Source organism: Rattus norvegicus, chromosome 7 (genome assembly GCF_021556685.1).
Source record: "Rattus norvegicus strain SHRSP/BbbUtx chromosome 7, alternate assembly SHRSP_T2T, whole genome shotgun sequence".
NCBI classification, from domain to species: Eukaryota; Metazoa; Chordata; class Mammalia; order Rodentia; family Muridae; genus Rattus; species Rattus norvegicus.
The window spans coordinates 7,136,691-7,154,980 of NC_141540.1; positions in this window are offsets into that span (position 1 = coordinate 7,136,691).

Sequence of the window (18,290 nt, forward strand, 5' to 3'; positions counted from 1 at the left end):
CTGAGAGCTGTGGGACAGCCCCAGCTCTGGGTACAGATGGAGATAAGAAGGGTCCTGTCCTAGGCTGCCCTACGACTCCTGTGCCCTGTACATTGGTGTCAGGTTTCTCCTTCAACAGTCTATGGTGAGAAAGTGGGGTTCTATCTGTGGGTTGTGGGCTTAGGAGGAAGAGTGCTCCTAGCAGATCAGCTCTGTGCAGTAGGTTTTGTGTCTGGGGCCTGTGGAAAAGCCTTAGCTCTGGGGATAGATGGAGACTGGAAGGGTTCTGTCCTAGGTTGCCTTGTAGCATCAAGCCCTCTGCACTCCTGGCAGGTGGCAGGTTTCTCTTCGGACAGATAGTAGAGAGAAAATGGAGTCTATCTATGGGCTTAGGATGGAGAGTGCATCTGGCAGACCAGCATTCTGCCAGCAGGTTTTGTCGAATTGGTCAATTTTCATCACAGAAGCTTCTTCTTATAGTAGGCAGTAATTAACACAGAGACATACAGCTGCATGATGTGCAAACAGTGAGAGACCTTGCAACAATTATCACCTTAGAATAACTTTGTCATACATCCCTAATGTATAGTTACTGACTCCTTTGTGTGTATTATCAGGAATTACATATGGGGTAATATCAGGAGCCATCTATGAGAAGCTGAAAACTAGCAGGTGGTCATCATGAAATGGTTCCATCATTTTAGAAAAGATTCCTCCTATTAACATGCTTTTCCTATAATTATTAAATATATAACAATCACTAGGTATTAGTTCACCCTTGTGAGCAAATTTGTGCAGAACAATGAATATATACTTAATATCTTCTAGTGATGGTATATAGACAAAAATGATTTCTTATTCCTTAATGATGATCCTATAGAATTCCTAAAATTATATTAGTAATTATTAAGTTATTTTACAGTAGAATTGCTGTTAAGACCTTTCTGATGTCAAAACTGAAATAGGAATTCTGCCAGTCTTTAAGTATCACGTGTTAATTGCTTCTGAGTTGGAAAACAGGCATTTTTAACTTAGGTCACATTCCAAGAGTTTGTAAAATAATTAAATAAAGCTCATAAAAAGGGAACTAATGATTTATTGTAGGTGCAATGACAGATGATAAAAATAACTGCATCTATCTATCTAAAATTTCAATAATAACTTTGTTATGTTTTTTAATTTTCAATGAACCAGTTGAGCTTGTGACAGATAACAAATGTTTAACCAATAATTACTTTTAAAGGATATGCATGTAAACAATCTCTGTCGTAAACTTCTTATTCAGTTTATGATTTGAATTTATGTTTAAACTTGGATGAACTTATTATCATGTGACCATGCATTCTGAAAGATGCATATGTGATGAAGAAACAGAGAGGACAGAATCTTTTGCTTAGAGAACTTTCTCAGAGAGCTTTTTAGATATAGAACTTAGAAATAAAGATTAAAATCACTTTTCATAGTGTTCCTATTTCTTCCTGCAGCTTCAGTTTTCAGCTGGGTGTTAGAGCTATGGAAGTTCCTGTGGGAGAAAAGGCATAGGCTATTTTAATCCCCATTGTTAGTCCCAAGACAGTAGTTTTTAAGAATGAGTGATGAAGTTTTAGGACTTTTAAGAAGTTATCAGCAAATATTGAATATAGTAAGAAAGCTAGAACATCCATATCCCATCAATCTTTAAAGCTACACCTGGGTCTTACTCAGTTTGTGTCTTCCTTTAACCCATTCCAGTCCTGGAAGCTTCCTGGAAAGTTAAATATGCTAATACTATTTCCTAGTGATTTTGAAGAGCTTCTATGATGATTTCTATAGTGATGTACTAATTTATATCTCTGTGGAGACTATTTCAGGGTTCCTTCTCCCTGCAGCCTCATAGGCATGTACTATTTTTAATATTTTTTTTTACCTAGGCTTATATTTTGTGCTGCTGTAACAAATTCTTCATAGATGAATGGAGATAGGGAAAGAATGAAACCACTATACCAAGTAAATGACACAAGCTCTGTACCTTGAAACTCTATTGTTAAAAATATCTCAAGTTAAAGTTTTAGGACATGCAGAAATCAAGATATAACTGAAGTGGAAGATTACTCCCTGGGAATATAGGTCTTGGAGGAAGCTGCTCTGCAAGTCGCTGATGTAGAAAAGGCAGCAACAAATATCACTCTTATCTAGCTGTTGGTACCAAATCCAAACAATAGAAATCACACATTTTGCCCATGGTGTAAAAGTGGTATGACTGTCCTGCATGTAACTAGTCACTTTCTTACAGGATTTTAAGCTGTTCGGAAAAGGGGAAATTATACGAGGTATTGTAACCTCATCATGGATTTTAAAAAATGACCTTCCTCATTGTAGGTGAACATGGTCCTGTCTAGTGTGTACTAAAAGTGGAAAAACAGAACAATCAAAACAAACAAAAGGAAACAAAGAAGTGAGTTTTCTCTCTGTAGATCTCACACTGAAACATGTCTCTAAACCTGCCCTTAAACAATTCTCATGTCTTTGCATTCCTTTTAAACTAATTATTATGCATCCAAATATTGCTCCCTCCCAGTGGTACCCCCTCACAGAGATCTTCACCCAATTTCCCCCTCCCCTTCACCTTGTGAGAGGGTGCATCCCCTGGAATTCCCCTTCCATAAGGCATAAAGTCTTTACATAATTAGACTCATTCTCTCTCACAGAGGCCAGGCAAGGACTCTCTGCTGTTTATGTGCCAGGGTCCACGGACCAATGCATGTCTGCTTCTTGGCTGGTGGTTTAATTTCTGGGGACTCCCTGGAGTCCAGGTCAGTTGATACTGTTGTTCTTCCACTGGGGTTGCCATCCCCTTCAGCTCCTTTGATCTTTCCTCTAACGTTTCCCTAGGCATCCCTGACATCAATCCTGTGGTTGGCTGTAAGTATCTTCACCTGTCTCAGTCAGCTGCTATAGTCTCTCTGAGAACAGCCATGCTAGTCTTTTCTGTCTGCAAGCACAACATGACATCAGTAATAGTGTTTGGGTTTGGTGTCCACCTATGGTACAGAGTCTATGTTAAGCTGGTCGCTGGAGGGCCTTTCCTTCAATCTGTTCTGTATTTTGATCCTGCATTTATATTAGACAGGAGCAATTGTTTGTCAGAAATTTTGAAGGTAGGTTGGAGACCTTATCCCTCCACTGGAGACCTTGTCTATATACCGGAAGTGTTCTTTCCATGTTTCATCTTCCCACTGTTGGGCATTTTGGTTAAGGTCATCCCCACTGAGTCCTGGGAGTTTCTAACATCCCAGGTCTCTGGGACTTTCTCGAAGTTCACTATCTCACCCAGTCAGCTGCATGTTTCCATTCACTTTCATGGTCCTCTGGGCTTCTCTCCTTTCATCACTCATACCTGATCCTGCCCCCTTTTATCCTACCCTCCCCTCTTCCACCAAAGTTCCTCCCTATGTCAGCCTCTCATGGTTATCTTGTTCTTCTAAATTGGATTGAAGAATGCTAACTTGGGCCTTCCTTTTTGTTAAACTTCTTAAAATCTGTGGTGTGGGTCATGGTTATTCTTTACTTTCACGCTAATATCTACTTATCACTGAATGCATACTACGCATGTCCTTTTGGGTCTGGGCTACCTCACTGATGATGATATTTTCTAGTTCTTTGTATCTGCCTGCTAAATTCAAGATGTCCTTTGTTTTACTAGCTGAATAGTATTCTATTGTGTAAATGAACCACATTTTCTGTATCCATTCTTCAGTTCAGTGAGATTTAGGATTGTTTCTAGAACCTGACTATTAAAAATAAGGCTGCTATGAACATAGTGGGGCACATGTCCTTGTGATATGGTGGAATATCTTGGGTATATGCCTAGAGGTGATATAATTGATACAATTTAGGTAGAACTATTTCCATTTTTGGAGGAACTATCAGATTGATTTCCAGAGTGGTTGTACCAGAGTGCAATCCCACAAGCTTCAGAGGAGTTTTCTCCTTTCTCAACATGCTTGCCAGCATGTGCTGTTCCTTTATCTCATCCTGTTCTAATTGTCATAAGGTGGAATCTCAGGGTCATTTTGATTTGCATTTCCATGATGACTAAAGATGCTGAACATGTCTTTAAGTGCTTATCAGCCATTCAGGATTCCTCTATTGAGAATTCTCTGTTTAGGTCTGCAACCCATTTTTTTATTGAGTTATTTGGGGATTGTTTTGGAGTCTAACTTCTGGGATTCTTTATGTATTTTGGATATTAGTCCTCTATTGGCTTTAGGGTTAATTAATATCTCTTCTCTATCTATAGGTTGCCATTTTGTTTTATTGATCATGCCCTTTCCTTACAAAGGCTTTGCTCAAGAAGTCCCGTTTAACAATTGTTGATCTTAGAGCCTGAGCCATTGTTAATCTCTTCTGGTTATTTCCCCCTTTGCCAAGCATTCAAGGCTGTTTTCCACTTTTCACTTCTTTAAGATTAACTGTATCTTGTCACTCCAAACTCATGTACCTCTAAGTCCTCCAGTAATTACTTTAGCCAATTTTATTTCCAATACTTTTAAATCAAGGAACAAGGTTTACACAACAGAAGCTTCTAAATATGAGAACTCACTACACCTGTGGGTATAGAAGTTAGCATTATAATACATAGCAGCAGACCAAACCTCAACAGGGTTCTATCTTCTCACATTATTTAAGAACATCATTAAGTTCCCCTTTATATATTTTAGGAAGTTTTCACAGTTCTAGATTTTCATTCCACCCCTCAAATGCTTTTAGATCTGTTCCTCCCTGTATGACCTCTCTAACCCCAAACTCCCCTCTACTTCCCCAACTGATCCACCTGTTCCCATCCTTCCATCTCTAGTTAACACATGAAATCTATCCAATTTCCTCATCTTTGGAAGATCTGATCATTTAGAGGATCCCCATTCCCCTCCTCTGAACCTAGGCATTCGGGGTCTACAGATTGTAGTTACTTAACATTTATTAAATAGCTAATAGCCACATATAAGTAATATTCATCTGTCTAGCTCTGTGTTCTCACTTAGGATGATTTTTTGGTTTTATTTTTATTTATTTATGTATTTTAATCTTTATTAACTTGAGTATTTCTCATTTACATTTTGATTGTTATACCCTTTCCCTGTTTCCGGGCCAACATCCCCCTAACTTTCCCCCTCCCCTTCTATATTGGTGTTCCCCTCCCCATCCACCCCTATTACCGTCCTCCCCCCAACAATCACGTTCACTGCGAATTCAGTCTTGGCAGGATGAAGGGCTTCCCCTTCCACTGGTGCTCTTACTAAGCTATTCATTGCTACCTATGAGGTTGGAGCCCAGGGTCAGTTCATGTATAGTCTTTGGGGGGTGGCTTAGTCCGTGGAAGTTCTGGTTGGTTGTCATTGTTGTTCATATGGGGTCTCAAGCCCCTTCAAGCTCTTCCAGTCCTTTCTCTGATTCCTTCAACAGGAGTCCCATTCTCAGTTCAGTGGTTTGCTGCTAGCATTTGCCTATGTATTTGCTGTGTCTCTCAGGAGAGATCTACATCCGATTCCTGTCAGCCTGCACTTATTTGCTTCATCCATCTTATCTAATTGGGTGGCTGTATATGTATGGGCCACATGTGGGACAGGCTCTGAATGGGTGTTCCTTTTGCCTCTGTTTTAATCTTTGCCTCCATATTTCCTGCCAAGGATATTCATGTTCCCCTTTTAAAGAATGAGTAAAGCATTCACATTTTGATCATCCCTCTTGAGTTTCATGTGTTCTGTGCATCTAGGGCAATTCAAGCATTTGGGCTAGTAGCCACTTATCAATGAGTACATACCATGTGTGTTTTTCTGTGATTGGGTTACCTCACTCAGGATGATATTTTGCAGTTCCATTCATTTGCCTATGAATTTTATAAAGTCATTGTTTTTGATAGCTGAGTAATATTCCATTGTGTAGATGTACCACATTTTCTGTATCCATTCCTCTGTTGAAGGGCATCTGGGTTTTTTTCAGCTTCTGGCTATGATAAATAAGGCTGCTATGAACGTAGAGGAGCATATGTCTTTGTTATATGTTGGGGCATCTTTTGGGTATATGCCCAAGAGAGATATAGCTGGGTTCTCAGGTAGTTCAGTGTCCAGTTTTTTGAGGAACCCCCAGACTGATTTCCAGAATGGTTGTACCAGTCTACAATCCCACCAACAATGGAGGAGTTTTCCTCTTTCTCCACATCCTCGCCAGCATTTGCTGTCACCTGAGTTTTTGAACTTAGCCATTCTGACTGGTTGATCTCAGGGTTGTTTTGATTTGCATTTCCATTATGACTAAAGATGATGAACATTTCTTTAGGTGTTTCTCAGTCATTCGGCATTCCTCAGCTGTGAATTATTTGTTTAGCTCTGAACCCCATTTTTAATAGGGTTATTTGACTCTCTGCAGTCTAACTTCTTGAGTTCTTTGTATATTTTGGATATAAGCACTCTATCTGTTATAGGCTTGGTAAAGATCTTTTCACAACCTGTTGGTTGTCATTTTGTCCTAACCACAGTGTCCTTTGCCTTACAGAAGCTTTGCAGTTTTATGAGATCCCATTTGTTGATTCTTGATCTTAGAGCATAAGCCATTGGTGTTTTGTTCAGGAAATTTTCTCCAGTGCCCATGTGTTCGAGGTGCTTCCCCACATTTTCTTCTATTAGTTTGAGTGTATCTGGTTTGATGTGGAGGTCCTTGATCCACTTCGACTTAAGCTTTGTACAGGGTGATGAGCATGGATCGATCTGCATTCTTCTACATGTTGACCTCCTTTTGAACCAGCACCATTTGCTGAAAATGCTATCTTTTTTCCATTGGATGGTTTTGGTTCCTTTGTCAAAAATCAAGTTACCATAGGTATGTGTGTTCATTTCTGGGTCTGCAATTCTATTCTACTCGTCTATCTGTCTGTCTCTGTACCAATACCATGCAGTTTTTTTATCACTATTGCTTTGTAATACTGCTTGAGTTCAGGGATAGTGATCCCCCGAGAAGTCCTTTTATTTTAGAGGACAGCTTTAGCTATCCTGGGTTTTTTTTTATTCCAGATGAATTTGCAAATTGTTCTGTTAGACTTTGAAGAATTGGATTGGTGTTTTGATGGGGATTGCATTGAATCTGTAGATCGCTTTTGGTAAAATGGCCATTTATACTATGTTAATCCTGCCAATCCATGAGCATGGGAGATCTTTCCATCTTCTGAGGTCTTCTTCATTTCTTTCTTCAAAGGCTTGAAGTTCTTCTTGTACAGATTTTTGACTTGCTTGGTTAAAGTCACACTGAGGTATTTTATATTATTTGGGACTATTATGTAGGGTGTCGTTTCCCTAATTTCTTTCTTGGCTTTTTTCTCTTTTGTGTAGAGGAAGGCTACTGATTTATTTGAGTTAATTTTATACCCAGCCACTTTGCTGAAGTTGTTTATCAGCTTTAGTAGTTCTCTGGTGGAACTTTTGGGATCACTTAAATATACTATCATATCATCTGCAAATTGTGATGTTTTGACTTCTTCTTTTCCAATCTGTATCCCCTTGACCTCCTTTTGTTGTCTGATTGCTCTGGCTAGAACTTCAAGAACTGTATTGAATAAGTAGGGAGAGAGTGGGCAGCCTTGTCTACTCCATGATTTAGTGGGATTGCTTCAAGTTTCTCTCCATTTAATTTAATGTTAGCAACTGGTTTGCTGTATATGGCTTTTACTATGTTTAGGTATGGGCCTTGAATTCGTATTCTTTCCAGGACTTTTATCATGGAGGCGTGTTGGATTTTGTCAAATGCTTTCTCAGCATCTAATGAAATGATCATGTGATTTGATTCTTTCAGTTTGTTTATATAATGGATCACATTGATGGTTTTCCATATATTAAACCATCCCTGCATGCCTGAGATGATGCTAACTTGATCATGGTGGATGATTGTTTTGATGTGCTCTTGGATTCATTCGGTTTGCCAGAATTTTATTGAGTATTTTTTGCGTTGATATTCATAAGGGAAATTGGTCTGAAGTTCTCTTTCTTTGTTGTGTCTTTGTGTGGTTTAGGTATAAGAGTAATTGTGGCTTCATAGAAGGAATTTATTAGTGCTCCATCTGTTTCAATTTTGTGGAATAGTTTCGATAGTATTGGTATGAGGTCTTCTATGAAGTTGTGATGGAATTCTGCACAAAACCCATCTGGACCTGGGCTCTTTTTGGTTGGGAGACCTTTAATGAATACTTCTATTTCTTTAGGAGTTATGGGATTGTATAACTGGTTTATCTGTTCCTGATTTAACTTTGGTACCTGGTGTTTGTCTAGGAAATTGTACATTTCCTGCAGATTTTCAAGTTTTGTTGAATATAGGCTTTTGTAGTAGGATCTGATGATTTTTTGAATTTCCTCCGATTCTGTAGTTATATCTCCCTTTTCATTTCTGATTTTGTTAATTTGGACACACTCTCTGCTTCATCTTGTTAGTCTGGTTAAGGGTTTATCTATCTTGTTGACTTTCTTAAAGAACCAATTTTTGGTTCTGTTGATTCTTTCTATGGTCCTATTTGTTTCTGCTTGGTTGATTCCAGCTCTGAGTTTGATTACTTCCTGTCTTCTCCTCTTCCTGGGTGTATTTCTTTCTTTTTGTTCTAGAGTTTTTAGGTGTGCTGTCAAGCTGCTGATATATGCTGTACCCTGTTTCTTTCTGCAAGTGCTGAGAGCTATGCGTTTTCCTCTTAGCACAGTTTTCATTGTGTCCCATAAGTTTGGGTATGTTGTAGCTTCATCTTCATTTTCATTAAATTCTGAGAAGTCTTTAATTTCTTTGTTTATTTCTTCCTTGACCATGTTATCACTGAGTAGAGCATTGTTCAACTTCCATGTATATGTGGGTGTTCTTCCCTTATTGTTATTGAAGACCAGCTTTAGCCTGTGGTGGTCTGATAGGACACATGGTATTATTTCTAATTTTCTGTATCTGTTGAGGCCTGTTTTATGACCAATTATATGGTCAATTTTGGAAAAAGTACCATGAGGTGGTGAGAAGACTGTATATCCTTTTGCTTTAGGATAGAATGTTCTATAAATATCTGTTAAGTCCATTTGTTTCATGATTTCTCTTAGTTTGTCCATGTCTCTGTTTAATTTCTGTTTCCATGACCTGTCCATTGATGAGAGTGGGGTGTTGAAATCTCCTACTATTATTGTGTGAGGTGCAATGTGTGTTTTGAGCTTTAGTAAGGTTTCTTTTATGTATATAGGTGCCCTTGTATTTGGAGCATAGATATTTAGGATTGAGAGTTCATCTTGGTGGATTTTTCCTTTGATGAAGTGTCCTTCCTTATCTTTTTGATGACTTTTAGTTGAAAATCGATTTTATTTGATATTAGAATGGATACTCCAGCTTGTTTCTTCAGACCATTTGCTTGCAAAGTTGTTTTCCAGTCTTTCATTCTGAGGTAGTTTCTGATTTTGTCTCTTTGGAGTGTTTCCTGTAGGCAGCAGAATGCTGGGTCCTCATTCTGTATCCAGTTTGTTAATCTATGTCTTTTTATTGTGGAGTTGAGACCATTGATGTTGAGAAATATTAAGGAATAGTGATTATTGCTTCCTGTTATATTCATATTTGGATGTGAGGTTATATTTATGTACTTTTCTTCTCTTTGTTTTGTTGCCAAATGACTAGTTTCTTGCTTTCACTAGGGTGAGGCTTGCCTCCTTATGTTGGGCTTTACCATTTATTATCCTTTGTAGGGCTGGATTTTTAGAAAGATATTGTGGAAATTTGGTTTCGTCATGCAATATCTTGGTTTCTCCATCTATGTTGAGAGTTTTGCTGGATACAGTAACGTGGGCTGGCATTTGTGTTCTCTTAGTGTCTGTATGACATTTGTCCAGGATCTTCTGGCTTTCATAGTCACTGGTGAGAAGTCTGGTGTGATTTTTATAGGTCTGCTTTTATGTTACTTGACATTTTTCCCTTACTGTTTTTAATATTCTTTACTTATTTTGTGCATTTGGTATTTTGACTATTATGTGATGGGAGCATTTTCTTATCTGGTCCAATCTATTTGGAGTTGTGTAGGCTTCTTGTATGTTTATGGGCTTCTCTTTCTTTAGGTTAGGGAAGTGTTCTTCTATGATTTTGTTGAAGATATTTACTGGTTCTTTGAGTCTTCACTCTCTTCTATACCTATTAACCTTAGGTTTGATCTTCTCATTGAGTCCTGGATTTCCTGTATGTTTTGGGCCAGTAGCTTTTTCCGTTTTACATTATCTTTGACAGTTGTGTCGATGTTTTCTATGGAATCTTCTGCTCCTGAGATTCTCTCTTCTATCTCATGTATTCTCTTGGTTATGCTTTTATCTCTGGCTCCTTGTCTCTTTCTTTGGTTTTCTATATCCAGGGTTGTTTCCCTGTGTTCTTTCTTCATTTATTCTATTTCCATTTTTAATTTCTTCAACTGTTTGATTGTGTTTTCCTGGAATTTTTTCAGGGATTTTGTGCGTTTCTCTAAGGGAGTTCTTCATGTCTTTCTTGAAGTCCTCAGGCATCATTATCAAATATGATTTTAAATCTAGATCATGTTTTTCTGGTGTGTTTGCTTTGGTGGGAGAATTGGACTCCAATGATGCCATGTAGTCTTGGTTTCTGTTGCTTGGGTTCCTGCGCTTGGCTCCTGCTATCATATTGTCTCTGGTATTAGTTTGTTCTGCTATTTCTGACAGTGGTTAGACTGTCCTATAGGCCTGTGTGTCAGGGGTGCTGTAGACCTGTTTTCCTGTTTGCTTTCATCCAGTTATGTGAACACTGTTCTGCTTTCGGACGTGTAGTCTTTCCTGTCTACTGGTCTTCAACTGTTCCTATGGGCCTGTGTCGTGAGTTGACCAGGCAGGTTGCTTGGATCAGAAAATTTGGTCTTATCTATGGTCCCGCGGCTCAAGTTTGCTCACATGTGTTTGCTTTTGAGCTCTCTGTGAGGCTGTCAACCAGGAGTGCCTGCCCTGCCTTTGCCAGTAGCCCCCGTGCACCAGGCTCCCAGATGGCGTTAGGTGTTTCCTCTGGAGTCAGAAATGTGGGTAGAATATAGTCTCTTCTGTCTTTGCAGGTATGTCTGCCCCTTTGAAACTTTAGCTCTCCATCCCATGGGATTTGGGTGCAGAGAACTGTTGATCCTCTCACTTCAGGTCTGGGCAGTGTCTGGAGCGTTGGGGACCTGCTGGTCCAGTAGGATGATTTTTTAAAATTTCCATTTTTTGCCCTTAATGATATCATTTTTTAAGAACAGCTGAATAATACTCCATTCTGAAAATGCACTACATATTTTCTTTGTCAGTTCTTCAGTTGAAGTACATCTAGATTGTTTCAAGTTTCTCTCTATTATAAATAGAGCAGCAAAGGGCGTTGTGATAAGGTGAGGAAATGTTTAGGGATATTCCCAAAGGTTTTGTCAATGTATTTTAGGTAGGTTGATACCAAGATTTTTGACTAACTGTCATTCTGATTTCCATATAGACTGTACAGGTTGCACTCCCACCAGCAATAGATGAGTGCTCCCTTAATGAATATGTTTTTCATTCGTTCTTCGAGATTACAATATAGTATGTTTTTATCACATGTTTTTAGTGAATCTCAGAATGTTATTTTTTGTCTTAGGAAGAGGTCTTTATTTCTACCTTTGGCTTCATTTATAACCTAATTTTCTGTCCTCATGTCTTTTCTTTTCATTTATTTATTTATACATTCCACATCCCAATCATTGCCCCCAACAGGTGTGAGGCCAGTTTGCAAGTTCCAGGAGAGCCAGGGCTATGTAGAGACACTCTGTATCAAAAACAAAACAAAACAAAAAACACACTAAAAAACCAGAAATGCAAAAGAAAACAACACGTTAAAACCCCTGTTTTGGGTAGATTTTTTTAAAATTTGACACAAACATGGATATACCCTGGAAGAGAGAATCTTAACTGAGGAATCAACTATATCAAATTTGCCTACACATATTTCTGTGGGGCATTTTCTTCATTACTAGTATATGTCAGAGGGCCCAGTTAGGCACAGGCAGTGCTGTCCCACAGCAGATTAGCCTCTCTATGTTGAGATTATATAAGGAAAGTTTTATAGAGTTCTTGAACTGTAAAATGATCCAAAACATTCAATTTTAGTTACCCATACAAAATGTTATTGCAAAATCTCTGTGTCTAGAGACATGTGCTTGATGCCAGTCATGAAATAGACTAAAATTGAACTTTCTGCTATTCCTTAGTACAATAGAAAACATACGTGGAAGACTTCTACCAAAATAAATTTATAATTATGAAAATCTCCCCCCTCCCGCTTTTATCCAACTCCAGGCTCCTGGCAGTTACCAAGTTTACAACCTCCTCTGCTATTCTTTTAAAGATCTTTATGTTTACAACTTCTTTCAAATATTTTTATGGAAAGAAGATGAAGAGCCTGCAAGAGGAATTTCTTGATTCTTGTTAACATATTTGGCCTTGGTAAATTATTCACATGATCCAGAAGCCTTTACTACACCAACCTGTTTTCAAGATATTTCTCAAGATCTATTCAGTCCTTGAGAGCAATTCCATTGGGAAACAAATCCTTCAGCACACGAAGCTTTTAGTTATGCAAAACTGTAACTATTACTTTATCCACATGGAATTTTTGCAGATATTTAAGATATATTTTATTATTTTTTATTACATGCATGTGTGTGGGTTTCTCTCTGTGTATGTGTGCATGAGTTCAGGGTGCCATAGAAGAGAGTGTACTTGGATATCTTTGGAATGAGTATTATCTGGTGGTTATGAGCCAGCTGACATGGGTACTGGGAACTAAACTCAGGCCTTCTAGAAGCATTATATTCTTTTCTTTTTTTATTAACATGAGTATTTCTTATATACATTTCGAGTGTTATTCCCTTTCCCGGTTTCTGGGCAAAAATCCCCCTCCCCCCTCCCCTTCCTTATGGGTGTTCCTCTCCCAACCCTACCCCCATTGCTGCCCTCCACCAAACAGTCTAGTTCACTGGGGGTTCAGTCTTAGCAGGACCCAGGGCGTCCCCTTCCACTTGTGCTCTTACTAGGATATTCATTGCTATCTATGAGGTCAGAGTCCAGGGTCAGTCCATGTATAGTCTTTAGGTAGTGGCTTAGTCCCTGGAAGCTCTGGTTGCTTGGCATTGTTGTACATATGGGGTCTCGAACCCCTTCAAGCTCTTCCAGTTCTTTCTCTGATTCCTTCAACGGGGGTCCTATACTCAGTTCGGTGGTTTGCTGCTGGCATTCGCCTCTGTATTTGCTGTATTCTGGCTGTGTCTCTCAGGAGAGATCTACATCCGGCACCTGTCGGTCTGCACTTCTTTGCTTCATCCATCTTGTCTAATTGGGTGGCTGTATATCTATGGGCCACATGTGGGGCAGGCTCTGAATGGGTGTTCCTTCAGTCTCTGTTTTAATCTTTGCCTCTCTCTTCCCTGCCAAGGGTATTCTTGTTCCCCTTTAAAAGAAGGAGTAAAGCATTCACATTTTGATCATCCATCTTGAGTTTCATTTGTTCTAGGCATCTAGGGTAATTGAAGCATTTGGACTAATAGCCACTTATCAATGAGTGCATACCATGTATGTCTTTCTCTGATTGGGTTAGCTCACTTAGGATGATATTTTCCAGTTCCAAACATTTGCATATGAATTTCATAAACTTGTTGTTTTTGATAGCTGAGTAATATTCCATTGTGTAGATGTACCACATTTTCTGTATCCATACCTCTGTTGAAGGGCATCTGGGTTCTTTGCAGCTTCTGGCTATTATAAATAAGGCTGCGATGAACATAGTGGAGCACGTGTCTTTTTTATATGTTGGGGCATCTTTGGGGTATATGCCCAAGAGAGGTATAGCTGCATCCTCAGGCAGTTCAATGTCCAATTTTCTGAGGAACCTCCAGACTGATTTCTAGAATGGTTGTACCAGTCTGCAATCCCACCAACAATGGAGGAGTGTTCCTCTTTGTCCGCATCCTCGCCAGCATTTGCTGTCACCTGAGTTTTTGATCTTAGCCATTCTCACTGGTGTGAGGTGAAATCTCAGGGTTGTTTTGATTTGCATTTCCCTTATGACTAAAGATGTTGAACATTTCTTTAGGTGTTTCTCAGCCAGTCGGCATTCCTCAGCTGTGAATTGTGTGTTTAGCTCTGAACCCCATTTTTTAATAGGGTTATTTGTCTCCCTGCGGTCTAACTTCTTGAGTTCTTTGTATATTTTGGATATAAGGCCTCTCTCTGTTGTAGGAATGGTAAAGATCTTTTCCCAATCTGTTGGTTGCCGTTTTGTCCTAACCACAGTGTCCTTTGCCTTACAGAAGCTTTGCAGTTTTATGAGATCCCATTTGTCGATTCTACATCTTAGAGCATAAGCCACTGGTGTTTTGTTCAGGAAATTTTTTTCCAGTGCCCATGTGTTCCTGATGCTTCCCTAGTTTTTCTTCTAATAGTTTGAGTGTATCTGGTTTGATGTGGAGGTCCTTGATCCACTTGGACTTAAGCTTTGTACAGGGTGATAAGCATGGATCGATCTGCATTCTTCTATATGTTGACCTCCAGTTGAACCAGCACCATTTGCTGAAAATGCTATCTTTTTTCCATTGGATGGTTTTGGCTGCTCTGTCAAAAATCAAGTGACCATAGGTGTGTGGGTTCATTTCTGGGTCTTCAATTCTATTCCATTGGTCTATCTGTCTGTCTCTGTACCAATACAATGCAGTTTTTATCACTATTGCTCTGTAATACTGCTTGAGTTCAGGAATAGTGATTCCCCCTTAAGTCCTTTTATTTTTGAGGATAGTTTTAGCTATCCTGGTTTTTTTTTTTTTCATTCCAGATGAATTTGCAAATTGTTCTATCTAACTCTTTGAAGAATTGGATTGGTATTTTGATGGGGATTGCATTGAATCTGTAGATTGCTTTTGGTAAAATGGCCATTTTTACTATATTAATCCTGCCAATCCATGAGCATGGGAGATCTTTCCATCTTCTGAGGTCTTCTTCAATTTCTTTCTTCAGTGTCTTGAAGTTCTTATTGTACAGATCTTTAACTTGCTTGGTTAAAGTCACACCGAGGTACTTTATATTATTTGGGCCTATTAGGAAGGGTGTCGTTACCCTAATTTCTTTCTTGGCTTGTTTCTCTTTTGTGTAGAGGAAGGCTACTGATTTATTTGAGTTAATTTTATACCCAGTCAGTTTGCTGAAGTTGTTTATCAGCTTTAGTAGTTCTCTGGTGGAACTTTTGGGATCACTTAGATATACTATCATATCATCTGCAAATAGTGATATTTTGACTTCCTCTTTTCCGATCTGTATCCCCTTGACCTCCTTTTGTTGTCTGATTGCTCTGGCTAGAACTTCAAGAACTATATTGAATAAGTAGGGAGAGAGTGGGCAGCCTTGTCTAGTCCCTGATTTTAGTGGGATTGCTTCAAGTTTCTCTCCCTTTAGTTTAATGTTAGCAACTGGTTTGCTGTATATGGCTTTTACTATGTTTAGGTATGGGCCTTGAAATCCTATTCTTTCCAGGACTTTTCTCCTGAAGGGGTGTTGAATTTTGTCAAATGTTTTCTCCGCATCTAATGAAATGATCATGTGGTTTTGTTCTTTCAGTTTGTTTATATAATGGATCATGTTGATCGTTTTCCATATATTAAACCATCCCTGCATGCCTGTGATGAAGCCTACTTGATCATGGTAGATGATTGTTTTGATGTGCTCTTGGATTCATTCGGTTTGCCAGAATTTTATTGAGTATTTTTGCGTCAATATTCATAAGGGAAATTGGTCTGATGTTCTCTTTCTTTTTTGGGTCTTTGTGTGGTTTAGGTATAAGAGTAATTGTGGCTTCATAGAAGGAATTCAGTAGTGCTCCATCTGTTTCAATTTTGTGGAATAGTTTCTATAATATTGGTATGAGGTCTTCTATGAAGGTCTGATAGAATTCTGCACTAAACCCATCTGGACCTGGGCCCTTTTTTGTTGGGAGACCTTTAATGACTGCTTCTATTTCCTTAGGAGTTATGGGGTTGTTTAACTGGTTTATCTGTTCCTGATTTAACTTCGGTACCTGGTATCTGTCTACGAAATTTTCCATTTCCTGTATATTTTCAAGCTTTGTTGAATATAGGCTTTTATAGTAAGATCTGATGATTTTTTGAATTTCCTCTGAATCTGTAGTTATGTCTCCCCTTTCATTTCTGATTTTGTTAATTTGGACACACTCTCTGTGTCCTCTCGTTAGTCTGGCTAAGGGTTTATCTATCTTGTTGATTTTCTCAAAGAACCAACTTTTGGTTCTGTTGATTCTTTTTACGGTCCTTTTTGTTTCTACTTGGTTGATTTCAGCTCTGAGTTTGATTATTTCCTGCCTTCTCCTCCTCCTGGGTGTATTTGCTTCTTTTTGTTCTAGAGATTTTAGGTGTGCTGTCAAACTGCTGACATATGCTCTTTCCTGTTTCTTTCTGCAGGCACTCAGCGCTATGAGTTTTCCTCTTAGCCCAGCTTTCATTGTGTCCCATAAGTTTGGGTATGTTGTACCTTCATTTTCATTAAATTCTAAAAAGTTTTCAATTTCTTTCTTTATTTCTTCCTTGACCAGGTTATCATTGAGTAGAGCATTGTTCAATTTCCACGTATATGTGGGCATTCTTCCCTTATTGTTATTGAAGACCAGTTTTAGGCCGTGGTGGTCTGATAGCACGCATGGGATTATTTCTATCTTTCTGTACCTGTTGAGTCCCGTTTTTTGACCAATTATATGCTCAATTTTGGAGAAAGTACCATGAGGAGCTGAGAAGAATGTATATCCTTTTGCTTTAGGATAGAGTGTTCTATAAATATCTGTTACGTCCATTTGGCTCATGACTTCTCTTTGTCTGTCTATGTCTCTGTTTAATTTCTGTTTCCATGATCTGTCCATTGATGAGAGTGGGGTATTGAAATCTCCTACTATTATTGTGTGAGGTGCAATGTGTGTTTTGAGCTTTAGTAAGGTTTGTTTTACATATGTAGGTGCCCTTGTATTTGGGGCATAGATATTTAGGATTGAGAGTTCATCTTGGTGGATTTTTCCTTTGATGAACATGAAGTGTCCTTCCTCATCTTTTTTGATGACTTTTAGTTGAAAATTGATTTTATTTGTTATTAGAATGGCTACTCCAGCTTCCTTCTTCTGACCATTTGCTTGGAAAGATGTTTTCCAGCCTTTCACTCTGAGGTAGTGTCTGTCTTTGTCTCTGAGGTTTGTTTCCTGTAGGCAGCAGAATGCAGGATCCTCGGTGCACATCGAGTTTGTTAATCTATGTCTGTTTATTGCGGAGTTGAGGCCATTGATGTTGAGAGATATTAAGGAATAGTGATTATTGCTTCCTGTTATATTCATATTTGGATGTGAGGTTATGTTTGTGTGCTTTTCTTCTCTTAGTTTTGTTGCCAAGACAATTAGTTTCTTGCTTCTTCTAGGGTATAGCTTGCCTCCTTATGTTGGGCTTTACCATTTATTATCCTTTGTAGTGCTGGATTTGTAGAAAGATATTGTGTAAATTTGGTTTTGTCATGGAATATCTTGGTTTCTCCATCTATGTTAATTGAGAGTTTTGCAGGATCCAGTAACCTGGGCTGGCATTTGTGTTCTCTTAGGGTCTGTATGACATCTGTCCAGGATCTTCTGGCTTTCATAGTTTCTGGCGAAAAGTCTGGTGTGATTCTGATAGGTCTGCCTTTATATGTTAATTGACCTTTTTCCCTTACTGCTGTTAATATTCTTTCTTTATTCTGTCAATTTGGTGTTTTGACTATTATGTGACGGGAGGTGTTTCTTTTCTGGTCCAATCTATTTGGAGTTCTGTAGGCTTTTTGTATGCCTATGGGTATCTCTTTCTTTAGGTTAGGGACGTTTTCTTCTATGATTTTGTTGGAGATATTTACTGGTCCTTTGAACTGGGAGTCTTCACTCTCTTCTATACCTATTATCTTTAGGTTTGATCTTCTCATTGAGTCCTGGATTTCCTGTATGTTTTGGACCAGTAGCTTTTTCTGCTTTTCATTATCTTTGACAGTTGAGTCAATGATTTCTATGGAATCTTCTGCTCCTGAGATTCTCTCTTCCATCTCTTGTATTCTGTTGGTGAAGCTTGTATCTACAGCTCCTTGTCTCTTCTTTTGGTTTTCTATATCCAGGGTTGTTTCCATGTGTCTTTCTTGATTGCTTCTATTTCCATTTTTAATTCCTTCATCTGTTTGATTGTATTTTCCTGGAATTCTTTCAGGGATTTTTGTGTTTCCTCTCTATGG